The 12278-nt window shown below is 39.5% G+C and overlaps 1 protein-coding gene across 3 annotated transcripts in view; it reads left to right on the top strand.

Annotated features, from left to right (window-relative positions):
• Positions 1-12278, top strand: part of PSPH (phosphoserine phosphatase) — a 57549-nt gene that overhangs the window by 1411 nt on the left and 43860 nt on the right. The window lies entirely within an intron of this gene.

Below are 12278 nucleotides of genomic sequence, written 5' to 3' on the forward strand. Positions count from 1 at the left end.
CATATGCATATAAATATAAGCATTTTCCCCACACAAAATGTCAATTTATAATACACACTGTTGGTGTATATTATACTTAAAGTATCTTGGTGATGGTACCATGGCAATACGTATAGGGATTCCTCGTTGTTAGCAGCTGAATCATATTCTTTGTAAGAGTGACAACATCAACTAGCCATCTACTGGTTGATATTTAGGTTGTTCCCAGTCTTCTGCTACTGAAGCTGCAGTGAGTATCCTGGTATATAATGCTTTTAAGTGGGTTTGTATATTTGAGAATCATAAAAGCATATATATAAATTTGAGTAATAGCATTACACAGGAGACTTGTGTTTACTTGCATGCAGATTTATTTAACTAGTGTTGGAGATGTGTGGGGAGACATAAGCAGAGATGAAGATTGTGTAATTTCAGGCACGTGCTTGTAGGTAGGGAAAGGGAGTGGGTCTCCTGAGATAAAATTGAAGGGGGCACCAAACACTCAGTAATTGAGATCAACAGTATTTTAATGCGGTATTTTTTAAGTCACTATGAATGCAAGAAATCCACAATGAAGAAATACTGGAATCTTAATTAGGCATCTCCACTAACATCATACCAGGCCTTAGACAAAGTCTCAGCAAAACAGAAGAATCCACATGATCTCTGTAGAGGGAATCTATTTGTATGTGTCATTCTTCTAGTCTCCGTTATCACACTTTCAGACAAATTATTTTCATCATATGATACAAAAGAGAACTTTAATATTTTTTAATTTTTGATGTTTATTCATTTTTGAGAGAGAGGATCTGAATTGGGCTCTGTGCTGACAGCAGAGATGCTCCTAGAATAGGAGAACTTTAGAATGTCTTTGGAGAATTTCAAACAAGAGGTCATGTTGTAGGAGCAGATCCATTTCAATACTTCATGGAAGAAATGTCAACAGATGTTTAGCTATTTGATACAGGAGGGATTTCAATAAAGAATAAAATTTTAAGGAAAGAACTCTAGTGAGGCAAGGTGGTATATTAGAATGCTAGAGTCCAACAATTTGAGTTTGAATTCTAGTTTTGCAGTATTTACCAGTAGGTGACCTTGGACAAGTTACTAAGCTTTTTTGACTCTGTTTCCTAATCTATAAAGTAGGGGTAAGTGAGATCTTAGAGAAAATTAAATGCAATTGCACGTATAACATGCTTTGTATTGTGCCAGACGTGGAGGGTGTTAAGTAATTGCCACTTCTGCATCAATGTAATGTAATTAAACTATATAGTTTTCATAGCACCTTCACATATAGTGTTTCACTTGATCCTAATATGAATCCTTTGAAGTTTAGTAGATCAGTGTCATAAACCAGTTTCACCGATGATTACACAGAGATTAAATGACCAACAAGGTCACTCTGTGTTATATGCAGAGAAGTCCGGAAATCTAGATTTCACCCTTGACTCCTTCCTTTGCCAGTCTCCCACATCTACTTACTCCCTAAACATTTTCATTTTCTAGATCCCCCTCTCTACACTCTATTCACTCTTCTCTATCCCCATTTACACCACTCAGGTTTAAGCCATGATCATTTCTTGTACAACTACTGTAGTGCCCTAAGTAATCTTTATTCCCCATGTTGCTAATGGAGCAATCTATCAAAAGTAAATGTACAAACCACAGCTCTGTTTATAATCCCTGTTATCCCCAGGACCTTAGACTGAAATCTAAATGCCTTAGTTTGCTTCCAGGATCAACCACGTCTTGTGCCTACCTCTCTCTCTTTCTTTCTGTCTCTCCCTCCCCTCTCCCCTCTGTCTCCTCTGTCTCTTCTGTCCCCTCTCCCCTCTCTCCTCTCTCTTCTTTCTCACTCACTCACTCACTCACTCACTCACTCACTAAGAACTTTTCAGTGCTTAGAACCTTCTACTTGCCTTCAGCCTGAAACACTCTTCAAGGACCACTAGCCTCATTTTCATCCCCATCCCAGTCCCCATCCAGTGGCTATAGAAATAAATAAAATCCCTAATCCTCAAGAAGCACGTGGCCTAGTTAGGGAGATAAACTGGTGAACAGGTAAATGACCATAAAGTGTAGAATGTTATAGTTAAGAGATGAATGAAGTGCTGTGAGCACCAAAGTATTAACTTTGAGCACCAAGGATGGTTTCTTGGAGGAGGTGTCTTTAATAGAATTTTGAAAGATACATAGATTATTTCTGAAGAAGATTTAGGAGAGTGATTCCAGGCTGAGCAACAGTGGGAGTGCCTGGCGCACCCAATGGAAGATGGATATGTAATATGGAGGGAAGAAGGTTGCAAGAGCTAAATCTGGAGAAGTAGCATGTTCTGTTCTGTTTTGGTTAAGGCATCTGGGTCAGCAGTGGGAACCCAAAGAACTTGTGGTAAAGATTACTCTGGAGGTGAAATGGAGGATGAACTAAGAGAAGACTAAGGATAGGGTAGTCAGAAAAAGGGTATTGAAAAGCCCATGCAGAAGGTGATGAAGACATTTAATGACATAAAGAGGTATTCTTGATAAGAGGGAAAAACATGTTTTAAACAGCATGTATTATATGTTCTCATTTTTGTAACCACTCCCCACATGCAGCTATACAAAAACAAGGATATGCATCAAAATATTAACATTATATTAAAAAATTCAGAATATTTTCATTTTTGCAAACCTTCCCAAATTTATGTATCCACAAAAGGAGAACTATATACGTGAAAATATAAAATATATAAAGCGTTTTTTAATTAAGTCCCTCAAGTGTGTGTGTGTGTTTGTGTGTGTAGAACCAGGAGAATATACATCAACATGTTTAACATTTTGTTTCCATGTTTGCCAATCTTATAGGTGAAAAATGGTATCTTAGATTTGTTTATTGAGAGTTGAGCATATATCTTATATGTAAGAGCCCTTTGTAGTTCTTTGTGAACTGTCTATTCATGTCTTTTGACTGTTGTCTTTGGTTACTTGTGGATTTATAGGATCTCTTTATGTTTTCTGTGTTGCAATTTACTTTTCTCACTACTGTTTGTTCAGTATTTTGTATTTATGTTTTTTCCTATTAAAAATTCAAAAAATTATTTGCATGCAGTCAGATATATCCTTTTTTCCCCCTTTTATGGGCATTTGGATTTTGTGCTATACTGTGTAAAAGAGGCCTTAACACTCTTAAAAAGTTTTCTTGGGGTTCCTGGGTGGCTCAGTCAGTTAAGCATCTGGCTCTTGGTTTTGGCTCAGGTCATGATCTTGAGCTTTCGTAGGTTCAAGCCTCAAGTCAGGCTCTGTGCTAGCAGCTCATAGCCTGCTTGGGATTCTCTCTCTCCCTCTTTCTGCCCCTTCCCCACTCATACTATCTCTGCCTCTCAAAATAAATAAATAAACTTTAAAAATAAAAAAAAAACTTCTTAAATTTCCTCTATGCTTTCTTTTGTATTTTTAAGGTTTTATTTTTTATTTTTATTTTATTTTTTTTTTTTGAGAGAGAGCGACAAGAGAGAGAGACAGAGTACGAGTAGGGGAGGTGTAGAGAGAGAGGGAGACACAGAATCCGAAGCAAGCTCTAGGCTCTGAGCTCTCAGCACTCAGAGTCTGATGCAGGGCTTGAATTTGTGAACCTCAAGATCATGACCTGAGCTGAAGTTGGACACTTAACCGACTGAGACACCCAGACGCCCCGATATTTTATTTTTCATTTTAATCCTTGCTTCATTTGGAATTTATTTTGATAAGGAATAAGATAATCTGTGGTGTTAAAAACGTACATTTGGGCTTTGTCCCTGGTTCCTGGCCCAGAACTCCTAAACCATTTTTGAGTGATACGAGTATCTTTTGTTATCCATAATGATCCCTTTTAGAATAAGCCTGAGTCTGTGCGAATGATGTGAGTAAAGATGGGAACCCTAGATAGCCTCAGGATGGGAGCTGGTCACTAGAAAGACCAAACACACTGATTAGAGGGTGGGGACTCTCAGTCCCATGTCCCCATCATTTGGGGAGTGGAGGTGGCAGCAGATAGGTTATAAAAATGCTTGAATAGCCAGGGTGGGTGAACACATTGATATTGTGGTAGGGTAGTGTACCTAGAGGGTGTGGAAGCTCTGTGCTGCTTCCCCGATACCTTGTCTTGTACATCTCTTCCATTTGCCTCTTCCTGAGTTATAATAAACCATAAACCTAAAGGAAGTGATTTCCTGACTTCTGAGTCAGTCTCCAAAATGTTCAAACCTGAGGAAGGAATTGTGGAACCCATAAATTTACAGGTAAATCAGATAGAAATGCAGGCAGCTTGGAGACCTAGGACTTGTAACTGGTACCTGAAGTGGAGGCAGTCTTCTGCGACTGAGCCCTTAACTGCAGGGTCTGTGCTAATTCTGGATGGAGTTAGAATTGAATTAAGTTACTGGACACCCAGTTGGTGTTGGAGAACCAAGAAAGTTGGTGTCTGAGAACTGAATTGGTTATTGGTGTTTGGAAAAAGATTACACAGAATCCAATTTAATTTTTTTCTGGAATAATTCACTTTCTATTAATATGTAGTACAGTTCTCAGACGTATGTGCTACATTCTCAGATGTATCTGGATCTACTTTGGTCTATATTCCATAGCTATGTCTTTGTAAGTAGCAACACCATATTGTTTGATTTGTTGTAGTTTTATGTTTCAAAATTCGGTAGGGCTAGATCCTCTTCATCAATCTTTTTTTCAGAAGTTTTCTGGCTATATTGCATGTTTGTTTTTCTTTCCAAAGGAAGTACAGAATTATCTAGTTTAAAAAAAACTATTGTTTGACCTTTGCTTTAAAAAATCAACATGTTCAGTACTGCAAAAGAAAAAACAGTAAAAAATAAGCATGTATTACTTTTTAAATAAGACGTATTTTATAAGTGGGATAGTCAAATTAAAGCAGTGGACATGCAGATCGCAAAAGGCCAGTGGCTACAGGCATTTTTGACATAAAATTGAAGGAATTTTGAAACATGTGATTTCTAATTTAGGAGTCTGAAGAGGTCAAAGAATTCCCAGAAGTGGGACAGGTTTAGGATGAGTATGTGGAATAATAGTATATTGATTTGGGGTAATATTTTTTCTGTTATTGGCCATTCATTCTTTGAGTGTGTACTTTGTGGCAGAGTACTATGCTTGGGTTAAACATATGCACATGATAAGAGAAGACTCTTTCCTTTAGAGCCTTCCTAGTCTATTAGACAAACATACAACAGTATACACAATATACATGGTATACTGAACAGCTATAATGGTATATTCTCAGTGTCATGCTACTAGGGAAGTCTTCCAAAAGCAAATCTTTTAAAAAATATTTAAAAATATATTTACTTTTTCTTATTACAAAGATAATACATAACAATTACAGAAAAAGTAGCAAAAACCGTTTTAAATAAATTCATAAACTTACCGCTCAGAGATAACCATTTGTGATGATAAATTTTATGTGTCACCTTGGCTGGGCCACGTTGGTGCCCAGATACTTGGTCAAATGTTATTCTGTAAATTTCTGTGATAGTGTTTTTTGGGTGAGGTTAACAATTTAAATTGGTGGACTTTGAGTAAAGCAGATGATTTTACATAATAGGGGTGTGCCTCATTCAATCAGTTGAAGGCCTTAATAAACTAAAGACTGACCTCCCTATAGCAGGAAGAAATTCTGCCAGTAGATTGCCTTTGGATGCAAACCGCAACTCTTCCTTGGGTCTCCAGTCTGCCAGTCTTTGCTACATGTTTTGGACTTATCAAGCCTCCACAATCATGAGAGCTACTTCCTTAAAGTAAATTGCTATCTCTCTCAACAGTACATAGTGCCCTCACTTTAACGGTAGACACCCTGGGAGGCTATATCTATATATACATCGAGATACACACCTTGTTCGTTCTGTTTGGAGAATCCTGATTAATACAGATTTTGATACTGAGAGTGGTTCTAAAGGAGCAGAATCTTAAGGATGAATTCTCTAAATTGGTTCCGGGTTTTCTAGAATTGGCGGCTCTCTGATATGATTAGATTTAAAGACACTAATGATTCTGTTTCCAGTAGTAAAGAGAGTAAAGTAATGATATAGTCTGTGACATGATACGAAAATAGAAATATGCAAAATTACCACTGGATATTCTTAAACACTTACAAGAGTCAAGGAACTGGATTACCATGTATGTGACACCTTCAAACATTTTTGTCAAACTAATGAGTATAATGAGATTGGTTGTTGCTCCTAATGTCACTGAATAAAGTGGGGGGAAAAAAGAATGAGTTCAGGGATTCAAATTCCCAGCTCAAGCACTGTATAAATGATTGAAATCTGTGTCTGTCCTGAAAAGATACTTAACTCTGGTAGCTGCAGAGCTGAGATTGCTGAAAACCAAACCCAAAATCTCATCATGTGAGTAGCTGAATTACAATGCAAATTGAAAAGAGGGCATTGATGAGGAAGGAATGGGCTCCTGATATTTGGAATGGGATGTATGAGAATACTCTGATGAAGATGGGGACATTGAGCCTGTAAATCGTGTTGCACTTTCTTTGCCAGTAGAAGCAGCTTGTCCACCCCTGTCTGAGGAGATACACCCTGCATTGCACTAGGAAACTGTAATAGTTTCCCCCAAGGCAGTTGTCTTGAAAGACACTGCTGATTGTCTTCAGGACCCACTCCTACCACCCCTCTTTGCTTCTAGAACTATAACTAGGTTAATATCCCAGGAGGCCCTGAAAGCACAAATAAGTTACATGAAGAAGCAGCCCAAATATGCATGGTCCCAACTCCTGCTATTCTACCTTCTCTCTCTCAGCCTGCACCTGTGGCCTCAGAGGAAGTTCCTTGTGATCAGTTGACAGAGGAAGAGAGAAAACTTGGGCCTGGTTTACAAATGGTTCTGCAGGATATGCAGGCACTACCCAAAAGTGGGCAGCTGTGTATTACAGCCCCTTTCTGGGACATTCCCCAAGGGCAGTGATAAAGGGATATCCTCTCCATGGGCAGAACTTCACATCTGGTTGTTCATTTTGCTTGGAAGGAGAAATAGGCATGATGAATGATTATATACCAACTCATGGGCTGTGGCTGATAGTTTGGCTGGACAGTCAGGGACTTGGAAGGAACATGATTAGAAAATTGGTGATAAGGAAGTCTGGGAAAGAGATACATAGCTTGACCTCTCTGGGTGAAAAATGTGAAGATATTTGTGTCCCTTATAAATACTCACCGAAAGGTGACCTCAGCAGAAGAGAATTTTAATAAGTGGTTAGCAAATTGGCCTCTTTCTTTAGCCACCCCTGTTATTGCCCAGTGAGTTTATTTTATTTTTTAATATTATTTATTATTTTTGAGAGAGAAAGCACAAGGAGGGGTGGAGCAGAGAGAGAGGAAGACAAAGGATCTGAAGCAGGCTCTGCAGTGACAGCTGAGAGCCTGATGTGGGGCTTGAACCCATGAACCATGAGATAATGACCTGAGCCAAAGTCAATGCTTAACCAACTGAGTCACCAAAGTGCACCCCAATGAGTTTATTTTCAAAGTGGCCGTGGTATTAGGGATGGAGGTTATGATGGGATCAACAGTGTGGACTTATATTCAACAAGGCTGACCTGGCTACAGCCACTGTCAAGTGCCCAGTCTGCCAGCAGCAGAGACCAACACTGAGTCTCTGATATGACACTATTCCTCAGGGTGATGAGCTAGCTACCTATGGCAAGTTGATTACATAGGACCACTTCTGTCATGGAAGGAGCAACATTTTGTTTTTATTGAATTGACACTCTGGACATGGAATTGCCTTCCCTGCACACAATGCTTCTGCCAAAACTACCATCCATGGACTTACAGAATGCCTTATCCACCATCATGGTATCCCACACAGCATTGCTTCTGGTGAAGGAACTCACTTTACAGCAGATGAAGTGTGGCAGTGGCCCCATGCTCATGAAATTCACTGGTCTTACAATGTTCCCCACCATCCTGAGTAGCTAGCTTGGTAGAATGGCAGAATGGCCTTTCAGACTCAGTTACAGTGCCATCTAGCTGTCAGCTCAGAGCCGGACGTGGGGCTCGAACTCACAGGCCGCGGTCTCATGACCCGAGCCGAAGTCGGCAACCCAACCGACTGAGCCATCCAGGTGTCCCTCTGCTCATTTTTTAATCAGATATTTTTGATACAAGGTTTTGTAAGTTCTTTATATATTTTGGATATTAACCTCTTATGGGATGTATGATTTACAGTATCTTCTCCCATTCAGTGGGTTCCCTTTTCATTTAAATGAAATTTATTTTTAAATCCAGTAGCCTTTATTTATATATCTTTAAATATTTATTTTGTTATAATGTTTTGGTTATCTTTGGGAAGTTCAGCTGTCCATGTGTTGGGTCTCCCATGCCTATCTTCTATAGCAATCATTTTCTCTTTAACTCTTTCATTATTATTTTTTCATTTACTTTTTTTTAGAGAGAGCGTGAGCAGGGGAGAGGGGCAGAGGGGGAGAGAGAGAGAGAGAGAGAGAGAGAGAGAGAGAGAGAAAGAAAGCGGGGCTCACCCAAAGCACGGCTTGAGCTGACCAGATGTGGGACTCGAACTCAACAACCATGAGATCGTGACCTGAACTGAAGTCAGATGCTTAACCGACTGAGCCACCAAGGCACCCCTCGTTGTGTTTTTAATATCAAGACAGAATGTATAGTCATTCTTGATTTTCATCTTTTCTGTGACTAACAGTTTTCTGGTGTGTGTATTTATGGGTAAGATTTGCTGCCCTTTTCTACCATTTTAACAGTAATTTCATATGGAAGGTTGTAATAGTTTGTATAGCAGAATACCACAGACTGGATGGCTTAAACAATAGAAATTTATTTTCTCACTGTTCTGCAAGCCGGAGTCCAAGACAAAGGTTTCAGCAGGTTTGGTTTCTTCTGAGGCCTCTTTTTGGCTTGCAGATGGCTGCTTTCTTGCAGTGTCCTCACATAGTCTTTGTTCTGTGTGCACTCACATTTCTGGTGTCTCTCCATGCATCCGATTTTCCTTTTTGTATCAGGAGCCCAGTTGGATTGGATTAGAGTGCCATCTGAAGACCTCATTTTAACTTAACCACCTCTTGGAAAGCCTTAACTCTGTTGTCACATTCTGAGGTACTAGAGGTTAGAACTTAAACATATGAATTTGGGGGGTACACAATTTCAACTCATAACAAAGGTATTTGTCACTTTGTTCTTCTTTCTTTTACTTTTTAATCCATTTTTAAATGAGTTGTATTTTCTAGGACCCACCATTTTCAAGGATCTCCTGTGAAGGAAGGGCAAGAGGGGCCACGGTAGTTTTCCAGGCTGCACAATGCCAAAGTTTTCAGCTGCCACAGTTAGACTGCCTCATTCAATATGGCACTTCTTTGTGCTTTTTGAGTAGCCCCTCTTCCTTTGCTTCTCTCTTCTAAACTGACCCTGTAGGCCTTCTGCTGTCAGACTTGTGTTCCCTGGCATCATCACTAGTCATTGCACACAAGGAACATAGTGCCTGCATTTCAGGTGAGCTCTTTATCTACTTTCTGAGATTAACACATCCGAGTTTCCAAGCCATTCTTTTTTTTTTTTTTTAATTTTTATTCATTTTTGAGGGGAGGAGCAGAGAGAGAGGGGGACGGGATCTGAAGCGGGCTCTGCGCTGAAAGCAAGTGAGCCGGATGCGGGGCTTGAACTCACAAACCACAAGATCATGACCTGAACGAACCAAAGCTGAAGTCAGATGCTCAACTGACTGAGCCACCCAGGTGCCCCCCACAAAGACATTGTTTTGAACACTGTACCTTCTCTGTCTACTGTGTTCCTTATAGCTTTAATGCAACCTCACTTCTCTCTATGTATGCTCTGCTTGTTTTGAACAATAAGTTTTTTGATTTTCACAAAAACTTCTCATCCTTAGGGAGTGAGTCTACTTTCTGGTGTTTTGTGGGACCTGCTGCTGCTGGTTACCTTACACACTCCCAAGTGCCACTTCCCACTCAGTGCAGCCACTGCTGAATCTCAGGGGCTGTTGGTAACCCTTACTCAGGCTTTCGAGTCTCTAGTTGCTTTTCGTCTCCTCATATTGCAGAATACTGGATTTTCAGGTCCTCCTCACCCCCATTATCTTTTTGTTGCTTTGTTTAATTTCTAGGAGGAGGAGGGGGAAGATTCAGTGTTAAATTGCTGCACTTATTATATCGTAATCATACTGCTTTATAATGTAAATTTTCCCATTTTTCTCCATTTATATTTTCCCTAATGACAAACATAATACATAATGCATTACCATGTAGGAAATTCAATTGATACAAAAGAGCACAAGGAAGACTGAAAATCATTGAGAGGCAGACATTCAGCATTTTGGTAAACATTTGAAAATGTCACATACAGATTTATATGAATAAGTTTATACCGTATATATTGTTTTGTATTCTGCATTTTTATTCAATAATATATCCACAAGTTCTTTGTCAATAAATTTAGGTACAGACCATCCTTTTTAATGGTTCTGCTGTATTCTGTTTTACAACATATGTATATACAATAATTTAACTTATCTAATGAACATCCTAGAAGAGAAATATTTATGCATTGATTGAGTTTTTTGGGATAGGTAACTAGAAGTTGAAAAATTGCATGGATTTATATTCATACTACCAATAAGTGCCCATTTTCCCACATCCTTATCAACGTTTATCATCTTTGCACATCTGTGAAAAAAATTTGTAACTCGTTACTTTTCTTTGAATTTCTTTACTAGTTTAATTCAAATCTCTTTATTGGCCTTTAGTGAGTCACATACTCATCATGTCCTTTGCCCATTTTTCTACTGGAATTAGTTTTTTTCTTACTTGTAGGCCTTCTTTGTAGTAATCTCTGCTGATCCTTGTCCTGTCTTTGTCACATCTATTCCTTGCTATTCTTCTGCTCTGCACTGACTCTTAAGAAAAATACATTTTCCTCCATGTTCCTATGTCAGCTGGCTTTTGGCTAGATTTGGTCAAGACAAAGCCCTGAAGAGAGGAAATGAGAAACCTGGATATTTCTCCCCCATACCTCAGGTGCAATGTGTGTATTTCCTCTGTGGCTCCTGCTCCAATTGGAAAGGCCACTGTGGTTCCAGCTCCTACCAGATGATCCTGTGCCTGGTAATACCACCTCCCCAGAGTTGGCAGTGGCTTCTTGGAATTGTTACTCTCTGAGCCTGTTAGACACCTCAGTTTTTCCATTAAATGTCTGTTTCGCGCTATTAACTTCCCTTTATTGTATATACTCAGAATGGTTTTAACTTTACCATAGCTTACTTTTTTAATAAAGACTTTATATTTTTAGCAGTTTTAGGTTCACAGCAAAATTGAGAGGAAGGTGTAGTTTCCATATACCCTTTGCCCCCATCCATGCATAGCCTCCCCCATTATCCATGTTGCTCACCAGAATGGTACGTTGTTGCAATTGATGAGCCTACACATCCTAAACACTCAAGTCCATAGTTTGCATTAGAGTTCACTCTTGGTGTTGTACGTTCTTTGGGTTTGCACAAACATGTAATGACGTATTGATTTTTCTAGTATCATACAGAGTATTTTCACATCCCTAAAAATCCTCTGTGCTCTGCCTATTCAGTTTATCCTCCTGCCCCATACCACCCCCTGCAAATCTTGGCAACCACTGATCTTTTCACTGTCTCCATTGTTTTGCCTTTTCCAGAAGGTCACATGGTTGGAATCATATAATACATAACCATTCAATATTGGCTTCTTTCACTTATTAATATGCACTTAAGCTTCCCCCATGTCTTTTTAGCCTTGATAGCTATTTCTTTTATTTTTTTTATGTGTATTTATTTTTGAGAGAGAGAGAGACAGAGTGTGAGCAGGTAAGAGGCAGAGAGAGAGGGAGACACAGAATCGAAGCAGGCTCCAGGCCCTGAGCTGTCAGCACAGAGCCCGATGCAGGGCTCGAACCCATGAACCGTGAGATCGTGACCTGAGCCGAAGTCGGACACTTAACCAACTGAGCCACCCAGGCGCCCCGACAGCTATTTCTTTTTAGCATTGAGTAATTAATATTCCATTGTCTGCATGTGCCACACACCATTTATTTATCCATTTACCTATTTATATTTCTTTTATTTCATATTTTTAGTGTTTATTTTTGAGAGAGAGAGAGGTTGGGTGAGAGAGAGAGAGTGAGGGAGAGAGAGAGAATGCACACAGGGGAAGAGCAGAGAGAATGGGAGAGAATCCCAAGCAGGCTCCACACTGTCAGTGCAGAGCCCAATGTAGGGCTCGAACTCGTGAACTATGA

Source organism: Prionailurus viverrinus, chromosome E3 (assembly GCF_022837055.1).
Source record: "Prionailurus viverrinus isolate Anna chromosome E3, UM_Priviv_1.0, whole genome shotgun sequence".
In the NCBI taxonomy this organism is placed as follows: Eukaryota; Metazoa; Chordata; class Mammalia; order Carnivora; family Felidae; genus Prionailurus; species Prionailurus viverrinus.